The sequence below is a fragment of the Anas platyrhynchos genome, chromosome 21 (assembly GCF_047663525.1).
Source record: "Anas platyrhynchos isolate ZD024472 breed Pekin duck chromosome 21, IASCAAS_PekinDuck_T2T, whole genome shotgun sequence".
Lineage (NCBI taxonomy): Eukaryota > Metazoa > Chordata > Aves > Anseriformes > Anatidae > Anas > Anas platyrhynchos.
The window spans coordinates 13407458-13421943 of NC_092607.1; the positions used below are offsets into that span (position 1 = coordinate 13407458).

A 14486-nucleotide genomic window follows, 5' to 3' on the forward strand; every position below is an offset into this window, starting at 1 on the left:
AGCTGAACACCTTTTTGAACCTCAGCCAAAGCTATATCAACCATATAACTAGGAGAACATATCCTGCTCGGTGAGACACGTATTCACCCTGTTTCATTACATTCTGTTCTGTCCTCAGTCATGATGGATCCTGCTGAGACTCGTGTTTAACAGCTCCTTCCTGGAGTGGCTCAAGCAACAACAAGAAAAAAAAAATATTGTGAAAGTCACACCCCATTGAAACTGCATCCTAAAGGGACCTGGTGAGTACAGTAATTACCAGAATGACTCTGAGCACGCTTGGCTCAGAGATGGCCATACATGTTAAAATTAAAAAGGACTCTAAGCAGACACAAGAAAAGTGGAAATTAGGGACTAAAGAGCAGGCACCAGAGTGATTCATCATTCCTGATAAGGAGCCATTAGGCTGGATTTTGAAGGGACCAGGACCCAGGGAAGCCTGCCTTTCTAAGCTTACAAATACTGTGTAATCCCCAACTGTTTCAGATAATGGAAAACTGCATCAACCTTGTAATATTTCCCCAGTGGCTCTATCACATTGACCTTCTTACAAGCCTCTCTGCTACTTCGTTTACACCCTCTGGGACTCCTGATCCTGATTTCCACCCTCTGGGGCCAACACGGAACACCTTGGTACACGAGATCAGAATCCAGCCCCTTGTTATTTCAGCCGGAACAAGATTTCTGCCTTGTTTTAGCCATTGGGATAGCCTTGACGTGCTTTGACTTGCCTGCACCAAAAATGTAAACAGCAGCACTAAGTACAACAATTAGCACTGTGTCTCTGCAGATGTTTGTTTCCCTTGAAGGGGCTTGGAATTTGAGTGGGGAAAAGCAGGGTAGGCAGTGAAGAGAGGCTAATGCAGTCCGGGGCAAACTTCCCAACTGCAGTTTTATAAACAGCTCAAGCTGCTCCCCTTTCTATCAGTGATGTCACTCCTAACCCTACAGCGGACTGCGGCGGTGCTATCCATCATCTGCCAGCTGCTATTCTTTCTCCTCTGTGTAGCAGGAGGCACATGGTCTGTGAAGGCGGCGGGAGTCTTGAAGCACTTCAGCCTCCTGTGAATGGAAGCCAATAAGCTTCAGATTCCCTGGATTTTTCATACAAATTATCTCACCCAAGTCTCCAGATAATGCCGCCCAACAGTTGTAGGTTATAATTTCCAAACAGCGAGATAACCTTCATCGTCAAGTAAAGGCAAAAATGCCATTAGCAGATAGAGAGGTGATTTAACTCAATCTAGCCATTTGCTCACAAGTCTGAATTTATGTCATCGGCCGTGATGAAATGAGTGTTTTCTTAGATAGATATGGACAACTAACACAGCACAGAGCTCGGCCATCTTCAAAGGATTCTGAGTTTTAAATTCTCTGGCTAAAGTCAAACATTTGTCTTTCTTATCACTTTCACTCAAAGGACGTGTTTTTGCAATATTACATCAGGTTCATTTGCCAATAGAAGAGGCCAAAAGGTGAGGTCCAAGATATGAACACTGCTTCACTTACACGACAGTAACCCATCAGCTGCACTGGAATTACCCTGGGTTTCCAGTGAGAGACTTGACAGCAGGACCATAACACCCTGCTAGTACATTTCTTGTATCACCATTGCAGCACTCCGTAAATCTGGCACTTTCCAGCTGAGGCATTTCAGAGGAGAGCTCAAGGTTGAGGTAATCAAAGAGGTTACTGAACAATGAACTGCAGTGGGACACTACTTTGCTTCCCCTATCCAAAAATGTGTTAAGTTAGAGTCATTCTAAATACAGGGTTATTCTGTATCTATTTTGTCTGCAAATTATACACCTTTGGAGCAGGAGAGCTGTAGGTTTTGGGAATAGGACATATTCTTTAACAGGTCACCTGCCTTTTTTTCTTTCTCTTCTCAAATGACAACTCTTTGAGTGCCCTTGTATCTTCCTTTAAACTGTTTTGAGCCAGCCCTGCATGATTCCTTTCAGTGCTGCTCTCATTCCTCAACAGGCCATGAAAATCAAAGAAAATTTCATTTGCTTTGCAAGCAGATGCCTTTTGAAAAATCCTCTGTCTGTTTAGCAGCATGGCAGATTCATTCCTCTTGAAGTCAAAAGGTTTTAAGCTCAGTGAGGTCACACAGTCAGAAGTTGGCCAACTGAATACGCACTGAAGAAACTCTGCATTAGTCTGATGTAATTCTACAGGACAGAGAAGTACCTCCAGAGTCATGCAGAATATTAGGGCCTCTCATTATTCAATGAGAGATAGTGATTTCACTGAGGTATGCTGCTAAGATTATACAGAGTGAACATTGCTAGATCAGTTTTGCTTTCCTGCAGCCTCCCCTGGGGCTCACAGCAAAACCAAACGAAGTGAGCAAAGAATGATCGTGAGCACCGAGCTGCTTCAGGTATAGGAGGGGCTGAAGGTGACTGACTGTTTTAAGCAGTACATGGCTACAAATCCTGAGCTGGTCATTTGCCACTTTTCCACCAAGATAAACGAAACAGAACTCTGTGAATGTAATTTTCCACAATGCCGTGAACTCTGCAGGTGACAGCCTGGGCAAGGGAACAGAGCCAGCTCTGTGCACACACACCGATGTGATTTTAATACACAGTTGTGACAGATGAGGATATTTTTCAAAGCTATCTGTGTACTGAAGCATTTGAAACGTTTCTTGCCTGAGGCTACCTGCCGATACGATAACTACTCCTATTCTCTGCAGCTGCAAACACCTTCAGAATGAAGGCAAAGTTCCAGCTGAGTCTGATGTTCAAACTCCAGCTCCACCTCTAAGGCATGCAATGAATTCAATCGACCTGCTCATGCATCTTGTTGAACAAAGATGAGCTGTTTGTCGTGTACACAGTTTCTGGACAGTTGAGTCAAGCTTTTTGTTGTGCCTAGCCAAAGACTCACCTAAGCCCGGAGGTTTCACTAGGTTGCCAAGACTAGGTCGTGCCAGTGTGCGGACAGTCTGGATATTAAAGACAGCAACACACTTTGCATCACAAGTAGCCAGCTTTACCTCAGCAGCTCATGTGGCTTGAGACCTGACTTAAGAGGTATGGGTCTGCTGAGAATACCCAAGCATGGATGTCCAGGAGGTTTCAGCCCAGAAGAAGCTGAAGAAAAGCACCTCCAGCACAGTGCATTTAGCCATCACTAGCACTTACCAAGGACATCATTTGAAACAAAAATAAGAGTAGCTGTAATTGCACTCTCTGCACACCCTGTCTTCAAAGAGCTTCCAAAGGCAGCTTGAATCCTTCATCCCTTTGTTAGCATGCTCTGAGTGACATCAGACGCCAGTTTTGGCACTGGCTGTTATCATCACGTCCCGGTAACTGCAGCCCACAGCTAGCCACATGTTGGAAGCAGCGGTGGAAGGCAGCTGTAACGCGATCTGACACACACCAGGGGAGTTTGCACAGCCCCAGTCGCAACTCCACTGCGCAGCGGATATCAGCCCTACACGCTAACTATAGACTTGCTGAAACATTATCATACATGAAGGACTAATTAGGTGTGCTGGGCCATTAGCCATCTCTGAACATTGACTGATGAAAAACATAATTAATGGCAGCTTTCATAAACAGAATCCAGAATGTAGAATTAAATTAAAAGGAAAACAGCTGTTGCTAATGGAAGTAAGGACCATTTCTTGATTAAAATATCTGTCTGTCTTTTCGTGGGAGCTTTTCCAGAATAGTGGGATGGAAGAGTGTAAGGAGATCAGGGAGCAGAGAATCTGCAAAGCTTCCTGCTGAAGAAAACACAGCTTTTCTGGCTAATGAGTCACAGTGTTTTCTTTTTGGAGATCTGAGTATGGAAAGGAGCTAGACAATTGCCCTGTTCATCTTACTGTCAGCTTGAATGGCACTATAAACCTTGGAGATCGACCTTGACATAAAAGAATCCAGTTCAGCTTGAACATAGGGTAATATTTCATATTATGTGAACCCCCAGATCCAGGAGGGTCTCAGTTTCAAAAGACACTCGGTAGGGTCCTAAGTACTAGCACAGAGCTCTGAACCCGGAACACAACACCTGCACAAATCTCACTTAAGCACATATATCGATTCAGACACCAAAGTGCAGTAATTGATGCACAGCTGAGAACATCTATCAGATGGAGACTTCCACCCAGAGAGAGCCACTACAGACTCAGTAAAAGTTTTCTGACATAAATGAAAGAGGATGAAGGATGTAAAATGTCAGAATCAAGATTTTTCATGTCATGAGTCCTTTCCTTCGTGCTGTGATGACTCTGATCCTTCCTGACAAGCAGCACTACAGGAGGAACCAACAGTGCAGATGAGTTAATATCCAGATTTTCATAGCACTGAGCAACATCTAATTCCTACCCTCTCTTGGTTGATGAAAGCCACACACCTGTGGGGTGAAAGTCTCCTTTCAGAGTCTCTGAGGTCAGTTACTTTTATATTTACTTCACTTAGCATAAACAGTTTCAATGTGCTTCCAACAGGCATGGGGAAGGATGTGCCAGTAGATGTGGCTTCCTCCCAGTTCTACCCTGTATGTTTCAGTGTGTTATCTCCAAGCCTCATACAATCCTTAGGGTGTCTTTGTATAAAGTCTTAAATCATGGGTTTGATTCCCTGGAGGGCCCTGAGCACTACATGTTACCAATTAATACCGGTACTTAGCCATTGAGCAGCAGTCTGTGGATTTTCACTGCTGTTCTGTACCTGGGACAGGAGAGCCCCTGCTCTGACGCATCCACTCCATCGGTGTTGCATCTGCCTTGTTCAAGCTGATAGATCTTTTCCATCACTCTGATGCCGGAGAGCTAAACTCTGGAAATCCTGTGCCCCATGTAGCCTGCTGACAAGGAAATACACGCTCCATCCCACCTGTGCCTTGAGGAATGAAGGCGTATGAAAGGCCGCGTTCAGGCTGCATTATCAGATTCAAAGTGAAAACTAAAGCGAGAGGAAGGTCTGAAAGATGAGCCAGCCGGGAACGCCTGTTGCTTTCACCTTTGATCCACGTAGTGCTTTGATGTGGTATTTCAACCCTTCAGACAAGGTAACTTATCCCAGTCTGCAGCTCGCGGCACCACCAATGGATTAAAATGAGGCGGCATGCCGTGCTCCTCGGCTCTCGCTGAGGCACTGCCAGTTAGTGGCATAATTTAGTCCCAGCTCCCTTCCCATCCCCGTTTTCTCTGCCTGCAGAGTCAAGAAGGAAATTCCCTCAAATAAATACACAAGTACTTCATGTTCATTTAATAGCATTTCAGGGAAAGGAAGCATGAAACCACACAAGTTATTCATCTCCATAAAACGGTTTTATCGGGGGCCTAGAGCACAATTCCTTAGCCCAAGGAGGTCTGATCTTCGTTGTGAGATGTAAATGCATGAGATTATGTGCAGAATGGGTGCTGCTTAAGAACCCAGATAGATAGAGAGCAGGCATTTGGGAATCATCAGCATAAAATATTTCTTTTTAATGATGTGCACACTGTTGCTCCTTTGAGGGACAACAATACGTGCGCTGAATGCTGCAGCACATTCTTCAAGTGATCCAGAGGCCTTGATCTAGAGGTGAGGTGCAGACTTGAAATGTTATTTGTAGCACTCAGCCAAAAGTTTGCCTCACCCCCCTCTTGGGATCTTTCAACCACCCTGTGCTATGGTTTTCCCACTTGCAAAATGGAAACAAAGCTCATGTCCATGCATTCATCTTCTGGGCAATGAGCTGGGTTGGAAATCCTGGCTCCAGATTCCATGGAGGTTGCCCCTCTTTGCAGTCAACAGCAGCATGAAGTTTGTTTTTCTCCCATAAGACGATCCCTGCTTCTTTTTTCACTCTTTTTGGCCATTTACCACCAACTTATCATTGACAATCCGGTAGCATTGAGAAGTTCAGGAAGTGTTTCGTTTCATAACTCAAAAGCACAACATTCCCAAAGCACTCCCATTGGTGTATGCTGATTGGGAAGCAACACAGGGATGCAACGTTTTTCCCCTTTCTCTTGTGGACTTCCTTTCTCTTGGGGACCCAGGTTATACAGTGTAGGGGCCCTGCAGGGTGGGAAAGGTGCTGTGAGGCTCCATCACGGCAGCCTGAGGTGGTGGCACAGGGGCTGGTCACTGCTCCTCCCATGGAAGCTGCTGTCACAGCCCAGCAGCTATCGCAGAAATCACAGCTGGCAGCCACTGTGGCTGTGTTCATCGCAGTAAATTAAATCACCGGCATAAGGTACTGCAGCCAACTGGGAATTACAGAGGTCGACGAACTGGCAGACATTTGTGCCTCCCTCCGCTTAAATACAGAGGTTTACACCTTCACCACCCCGGGGAGATTTGGCACAGTTCATCCATCAGCATCCCAAACAGCTCCCTCGTGGTCACAGAGGAAATGTGTGCTGGAGCAGATCGTCGTGCAGGCTGACAGGTTGGCCCAGGCAAACGCTCCCCCATGAGACTGACTTTTACCTCCAAGAGGCTGGCCATATATGTGAACCCCAAGCCTTTCCGTACCCCCGCCAGGCAGGTGCCCGTCAACCTCGCAAGTGGCCACCACCTGCGTTAGGGGAGCGTTATTTTGTAGCTGCCTTTACAAACCCCATTGAAAAATTTTTCCCAGAGAATAGAAAGAAAGGTATTATTTTAAATAAGTACCTCTTCAAGTGCACACGAAAGAAGCCCTGGAAAAGGAGCAGATCTGGAGCTATTCTTACTTTCTGCCCCCTGTGTGGGCTTTAATTGCACATTATTCATTAATCCGTTGCTCTTCAGAGCAAACAGATCTGTTTCAAGACACTTCTGTTAGACAAACAACCAGAAACCCTTCTAGATGCATGTGTGTATACATACCCACCCCAGGGAACATCACAGGCTTGTCAGAAATTCTCATTTCCCTGTTCAAGTCTTGTGCTAGAACTGACAGAAATTAATATTAATTGTGTGCCTTTGTTGGGCTTTTTTTGAAATTGCTTTTACAAAATCCACATGGGAACCTGAAGAAAATTGCCTAGCTCCTGGATAAATCAGGAACAGAGACACCGTCATGAGTGGCACTTGAAGGGGGATGGGTGTTTGCATTACTGCTCTGAGCTGCATGGGGCATCAAACCAAGGTGCGGGTCCTGGCATGGTCCCCTCGGGAGGGATATTGCCCATTCACTCAGCAGCTGTTTCAGTGTGCTCTACCCTTGTGTGCTTGCTCTGCTGTCACACAGTGTGCAGGTTGGGTATGTAATTATGGGTCTAAAATCGTTGGCTCTCACTGCACTGATTTGGTCTCACAGTCACTGTATACACAGCATCATTCTGGAGCTGGAGCCATGAAAACAGAAAGAAGCTAAGAGCAGAGCTGCAGGAGAGGGGGAATCCTCTACATCCTGGGCTTCGACCTCGGCAACACAGCTGCTGTCTTGCTTAAAAGGAGAGATATTATCTGGAATCCGAAATGAGAGAAAGGTGGAGAAGCAAAGGCAGGCAGGGGAGTACAGAAAGATGTTTGCAGGTCTCTGTAGTGCTTGGACCACACGTTTAGAAGAATCAAACACCAGCTCTGTCCTTGATTCACTAGGAAAGCAGGCAGGCGGCTGGTCCTGCGGGGAGCAGGAAGGGGTACGAGGCACTCGGTGCAGCAGGGAGGCATTTTGAGCTGGATCTGGAGCCAAGACTGACTACTGGCCAAAGTCATCGCCGATACAACACTGCCAAAAGCAGCTCAGCATTCTTCACCTCCCTTGAGCTTCACCAGGGACACAGTTGGCCATGCTGTGCTTAGCCCAGGTTCTCCCGCTGTGACAGGGGATGATTGCAGCAGACTGAGCAGCCTTGCGGGCACTTGCCAACCTGACACGTCTGAGTTCGTGAACTGCAGATGGTTCTGGCCCGTGTGCTTCATTTTCCCATTTCCCTCGACATCCCCAAGCAAAGCAAGTCAAGCGTGCCTTACCACAGAGCCTGGGAGACCGCGGGCAGGAAGGGATCAAATTTTCCAGCTTTGCCTCGAGTGTGTCACCACATCAGCAGACAACTCCTGTGCCTAATGCCAGTGTATTGTGTGTCACCTCATATTTCACGCGATACAACGCAGTCCAGTGATGCAAGTCCCCTCTCCTGCTGGCTGACTGGTATTTATGGAGATAGCAGTTACCAGGAAGTCAGGATTTAGGGCACGCAAGGGCTGGTGGTGGCGCAGAGCCCTTGCTACTGCTGGGTGGGATTCCTTTACCTCTCCCTGAACCCCTGCCAGGCCACTCAGCACATCTCCAGCCACAAGAAGTTTGCAGCTGCTTTGGTTTTGAAGCACCAGAGGAGGGGGAAAGGCAGGGGAGGCTCTATCAGCTCTTCCCAGGGAATGTGGTTCAGTTCCTCGCACCTCATCTTTGGTCAGGAAACCGAGATGGGGATAGGCAAAGCTGCTGAGCCTACTTAGACTGAATACCTCAAGAAAACACACGGAGCCAAAGTATGTCCCGTTAACCTCTCCCAGCCCACCATCATCCACAGTTAGGCTGCAGTGAAAGTAGGGCAGCACTTGGACCGTTACCTAGGCCCTGCTACCGAACGCCGCTCAGTCTATGACATGCAAGAATAAACCAGATTCAGGCACCCGAAATCCCACCACAGTCTTCATACTCAGCATTTCCTGCTGGCTGAATGCTTCCAGTGGCCTCTTCTACTGATTTCAAGGGGGGGACAGTAACAAGAAGATAGAGCAGGCATCCCCAAAAAGGGGGTAGCCGTGTCAGGTTAACCCGCCAGCTGAGATGCAACAAGGACAGCAGTGGACAGAGGTGGGGCCCTATAGCCTGGAGATCACAGAGTCTCCTAACCCAGCCTACACATGGCAGCACCAAGGAGGGAGATCAAAATAATCCCCCACCCACACCGAGCACCGCTCTCATCCCTCGCTGCTGGCTGATCTTCACTCAGCAGCGGGGGTGAGTGAGGAGCTCAGGGTGCAGCCGATGAGGGGGATGCTCATGACCGCTGCAGACCAGCTGGAGCCCGCGAGCAACAGCTGAAGGGTCCTGGCCTAAAGCCAGGCACTGGGAATCGCCGGGCAGAAGGACATCAGTGGGAGGTAAATAAGCTGAGTCTGGGCTGCCTGAGTCATCCAAGGTCAGACATCCACATCTTTGGAGGGATCAAGCAAGGATAGCTTGGGGAAAAACTGATTGTCCAAGCAGTATCACACTCCTCTGCCTCAGTTTCTTCATGTATAAACTGGGGACAGTAAGGTTTGCTTCCCCGTGAGGCCTTGCTCCATGGAGGGGAAATTCACAGATGCTGGGGTGAAAGCATTTCTAGAGACACACTGATTCATTTTTCTGAGCAACGGGAAGAAAAGAGAAACAAACGGAGCGGTTTCTTTTTTGGAGCTGCTGTTCTTCTGTCCTTTTTTATTTTTAATTTTATTTCAGGTGTATGACTTGCCCTTCTTTTTTACTATGATGCTATTTAAGGCAGAAAGGGGATTTCATCATCTCCCTGTAGCCATTCTCAGCTGCAGTTCTTACACCACCACCCCAACCTTGCTCCACTTTGTCTAATAAACATTTTTTTTTGCTTGGTCTAGTTTCCTTCCTTGCACTCTTACATCATTTTGTACTTATCTCAGATTCTAGCATTTCCCATTTCTAAGTACCTCTGAGAATAGCAATAAACACCATGTAAGGCAGTATCTTGGCATAACATGTCAGCTGCAGGCAGCAATCCTAGGGTCAGAAAACCAGTCTGGCTATCTACATTTCCTTCTTTAAGGGATACCCAATTGCTAGCCACTTGGCACCAGTTCATTAAATAAATAAGTAAATAAATAAATAAATAAATAAATCGGTATTTACAGTTTCTGATTCTGCAGGAAGATCTAGGGAAAAAAAAAAAAAAAAAAGTGAAGATTTGTTAACTAGGAAATTGCTCTTACGTGCCCTCTGCTGCTCCCAAATGGCATTGAAATTAGCAGGGTCATTCCTTCTTTCCCTCTTGTTCCAGAATGATTTATGGCTAAATGCTCTTCATTACGAAGCAGAGACAGACTATTTCTGTGCAAGATAATACTCATTATGCAGACTTTCTGACTAGATTTTTATTCAGTATTTCACTGATTATTTTTATATTTTAATGTGCAAAAACTATTCATGTCTTTATTAGCCTGACTTATTTCCTACATTTATGAAAAAGATCTTTCTTTGATAACAGTTGTTATTGCTGGAATGAATGTCAGATCATGGTCTACTGTAATACATCTTTGTGAATTGCCTTCCCTAATTTTATTAGCTAAAAAAAACACTGCCTAATTTAAAGAGATAAAACCTCCGGGAAGTGGAACATTGCCACTAATTAGGATAACAAGAACATAGGTATGAGTTGCTGGCAATACTGAAGTCCAAGCTTCTCTTTCTAACACAATCACAGACGTCTTTTTCTGGAACAGTCTCCCTTCTCTCTCTGAAATTCTGCTGCTCTTAGGGAAGCTATTGGCATCAATCTCCTTATCAGTGATTCCCTTGGGAAAAACACTGACCAGGACACAGCAGCTCCAGATTTGGGTCTTGGATTTGCTATAAATGCCCTGTGCAACCTTGAGCAAGCCAGTATTGTTCGTGACTTGGTTTTTCCATCTGTAAAATGGTAGCAGTGATGAATCCTGTGTTTTGCTGCCAGCTCTTACATTAAAGCATATGTGCAGGGGAACTGCTCACTGAATCTCTTCATAGGCTGGTTCCTCATCTCCATAACATGAATAATAATACTTCCCTAGTCTACTTATTTTGATTATTATCTCTTTATGTATGCATGTTCTTGAAGCACTATAGGACTCTGCCAAAATGTGGAAAAGGTACATTTCCCTCCTCTGTTACTCCAGACTTGGTACTGTCAGATCCCTGAGGCTGGATTTGCAGACTGCCTCAGGTAAACTCCTGCAGCACTCCAGCTTGTCACCTCTGGCACCCTGACCTCTCAAGGAAAGCTGCTTCAGGAATAACTAAACTGACTGACTTGCAATAAAGGACGTGAGAGGCACTCACAGAGCATACTGTACCATCTAAATTGCAGGGTAACATCATTGCTACTGTCACAGTTAGCAAACAGCTAGGGGCAGAAACACCTGACATTCACACTGCTATTTCTGCAGATGGACATCCAATCACTATCATGCATCCAGCCCCAAAGCTTTTGCTCAGCTAAACTGTACATCCAGGACAGCTAGGCATCCCATCTTGATCTAAAAGTTTTGAATATATTTCATACAAGAAAGGGACCGGTGATTAACTCTGACATTTGATACATCAGTTTAAACCCAATATCTTCATCTTCTCCTTACTGGAGAGGTAACTGGGATAAGCAAAGATACAAAAGCCTACAATGAGCAATATTTTATCTTTACTACAGAGGTGACCTGACACTGTGGTGACACAGAAGATTCAATATAGTCCCCAGTTGAGGAAAGGAATTTTGCACAATATTAGATGACAGAGTTGTTCCATTGTATAAGTACCACTGGCATTATTAGCCTGTCACAAGACCAGGGTAGGAGCTCATAGACCGTAACTCTCACATCTGCCTTTGCACAAGGTTGTCTGTCTTATTATGTATGTGACACATCTCTGCCTGCAAGCAGCAGTTTTTGCAGTTGAATTTTGATTTAAAAATTCCTCCCACCCCTCCGAGCAGACACAGTAGTCTTCACTGCCTACCCCAGCTTTAAATAAGACTTGGGTCCACCCGAGTTGATTGCATTTCAGTGGGAAGGAGCACTGATACATTTGCACCATCCATTCTACTGTTTTTGTGCATGCAGAAGAGCAGATGAACTCAAGGGAACCTTTCAGTGTAGAGCACTTAGAGACATGAATTTCTTTCTCCTTCTAATGTAAACATCCATTACTTGGGTCTCTGTGTAGCCAACAAATTATTTTTTTCTCAGATGTTCTTCTCTAATTCATTATATTCTACATTCTGTTGTTAAATTTGCAGTAAAGTTAGATCAATATGAAAAGACGTTTTCTTCAATGGTATTTCCAGGAAAAGTACATAATGTGAACAGTTTGAACCCAGAGAAAATAACAGTTCTCTGTATTTCCACCGGGTGCATTTAGATTATAGCTCAGCAAAACAAAGAAATTATGGGCAACTATGTCTAATTTTCTTTTAAGAAAGTTCAAATGCCAGGAGCTGGTAAGAAACCAAGGGACTTAATTTCAAAAATAGCTTAGACAATTCTTATTCACATCTCATTGCCTTGTAGCACCACCTACAGAGAGGCTGTCAGAATCACATCTATTGCCAAAATTCAGGAAACTCCCAGTTCACTGGCCAAACAAATCCTGTTCCACTGTTTAAAACACTCTAGAAACTGTGACTTTCACAGCCTTGAAGCCTGAAAATCTTCTGCTACAGGATAAAGGCAATAATGTGTTCCATTTTTCCGGAGGTCCCTCAATTCCCGTGCAGAAAAAGCATCTCTAGCAATGACAGAGGTAACCCAGTCACTTTGCTGATTAGTTATTTAGAAACTTTCCTGCAGAACTATTCTAGCAGCCAAGTGTCCCAGCTGCTCAAGGATGGTGGGATTTGCCATGGCAAAATGCATTTAATGGTCCATTAATCCTACCTTTGGCAAAAGCCAATTGTTCGAGCTTCCAAGGACAGCAGTATTTCTCCTCCTCCATTTATGTACTCAATTACATAAGATAAAATGTCATGGGGATTGACTTGCATCTGATCACTGAAGCATAAGATTTGTTTGCCCTTGATTCAGCCTGAGTAGCTGGAGTGGGGATACAGAGAGCCTTCTGCTAGGAACTGGACAGAGAGAAAGGAGATTGCAAGCACAGAGTAAAAGCTGGCTTTTGAAATATGGCTCTGATTATCTGCCCATTAAAAAGAAATGTTTAGCTATTTGCCTCAAAATAGAATTCTGAAATCTGGAGTGCTGTTGTCTTCCTTCGGAAGCTTGATCCAAATGCCACAGTAGCAAATAGAAAGTTCCCCCCATTTGGGGCTTTGGCTGTGGGAGGCAGTGGCTGCAGGAATGTCTGCATGCACACAGCATCGCTACCTCATTGTTCATTAAGAACAGCAGAAAAGAACATTAAAAAAAAAAAAAAAGCAGATAAGAGGTCAAAGGAAAGCACAGCACTCCAAACAGAAATAAAATATATGGCAGTGAGGTCTAGCACCAAGAAACATCAGCCCAAAATATTAGCAGTATATGCTTAGAAAGATATATGTGGTGTTTTAAGGTGAGAAAATATGATCCATTTTATAAATGAATTGAGTGCTACCTCATAACATATTTGTTTGCCCTTGCCATGCACGTAAGAAGGCTATGCCAGTCCTCCAAAGGTCAGACATTTTCTTCTAATTTCTAGCCTGCATTTATTTGTTAATAGATAGATTAGATCTACTATCTTTTCTCTGCTATTCTCTGTTTAGAAAACTAATTATGTTACAGAGTCATCAGGTTAGTCTAACACTATCCACCTTCAGTAAATTCATGTTGTATTTCAGGCCATTTCTATCTGTCATCATGCCTTGTATTATTCTTTCCTGCTAAATTTATCCAAAAGTCCTGTATGTTAGTGGGATCAGACTTGAATCATTTTTCCCGTATTAGATTCTGATACAATTTTTCCTGCTCTCACATTGTGTTCCGCTGCTCCTGCAGCAATGTTGTTACACGGCCAGATACATTCTTGACAGGCAAGCTCTGTTAGGTGTCTGGGTCAGAAATTATTGTCCTATTTTCATCTTTATGTTTTGTTCCACTTGGATGTGAAAATTTCTATCTCTGTGCCTTCATTTCCTTTATGTACATTTCCACTATATATTAGGCATTCATTTGTGTCCTGCCTTTCCCCCTGTCATCACCCCTACTTCTTCTCTACTTCATCTCCTGGTCTGTATGCCTGAAGAACATTTTACTATTTGTTTTAATTTCCTTTGCAAGGCCTAACACAGCTTTACTTCTGGCAAATTTCCCTTTATGCCTACACTTCCTAACTTCTAAGATGTAGTTTTCTTTGATTAATCTTTTTTTCCATTCCTTCTAGTCCCTTTGCTTATTCCTAATATCCACTTTGAAGTGGTTATTCACTGAGTTAGGTCTGGACTCCTTCCTTACAGAGTTTTATCCCTTTGTGTACTGCTCCCAAACACTTTTTATACCCTTTGCTTCAATTCCCAGCCTTCCCAACATTCAAAACCTTTTACGCTGTCAAAAATCAGGAAGTAAAGACACAAATGATCAGTGCGCACCAACTTCCAGCACATTAGGAGCATAAGGCATCCCATCAGGCACACGGTTGCTAAATTGAGATATTGTTGCTAAATGAGATATTCCAACCAGTTTTCTCTGTGTAGGCAGCCAGAACCAAAAGATTGGTGGGAGACCTCTGGCTGCATACGAAATTCCACTCAACTTATAGCCACAGTAGTGATGCCAAGAGAAGGTTGGAGGATCATTAGCTGAAACTGTTCTCATAGAATAAAAAATTGTTACAGTAGATTA

General features: G+C 44.5%; 1 long non-coding RNA gene across 2 annotated transcripts in view; it reads left to right on the forward strand.

The window, feature by feature from the left end:
- The window catches only part of LOC139999189 (uncharacterized), a 60748-nt gene extending 50951 nt beyond the window's left edge, over nucleotides 1-9797 (forward strand). For both annotated transcript variants that reach the window (XR_011804403.1, XR_011804404.1), the window contains exon 4: nucleotides 119-9797. This is a non-coding gene — a long non-coding RNA (uncharacterized lncRNA). The remainder of the gene's footprint in view (nucleotides 1-118) is intronic.
- Nucleotides 9798-14486: the final 4689 nt, after the last annotated feature.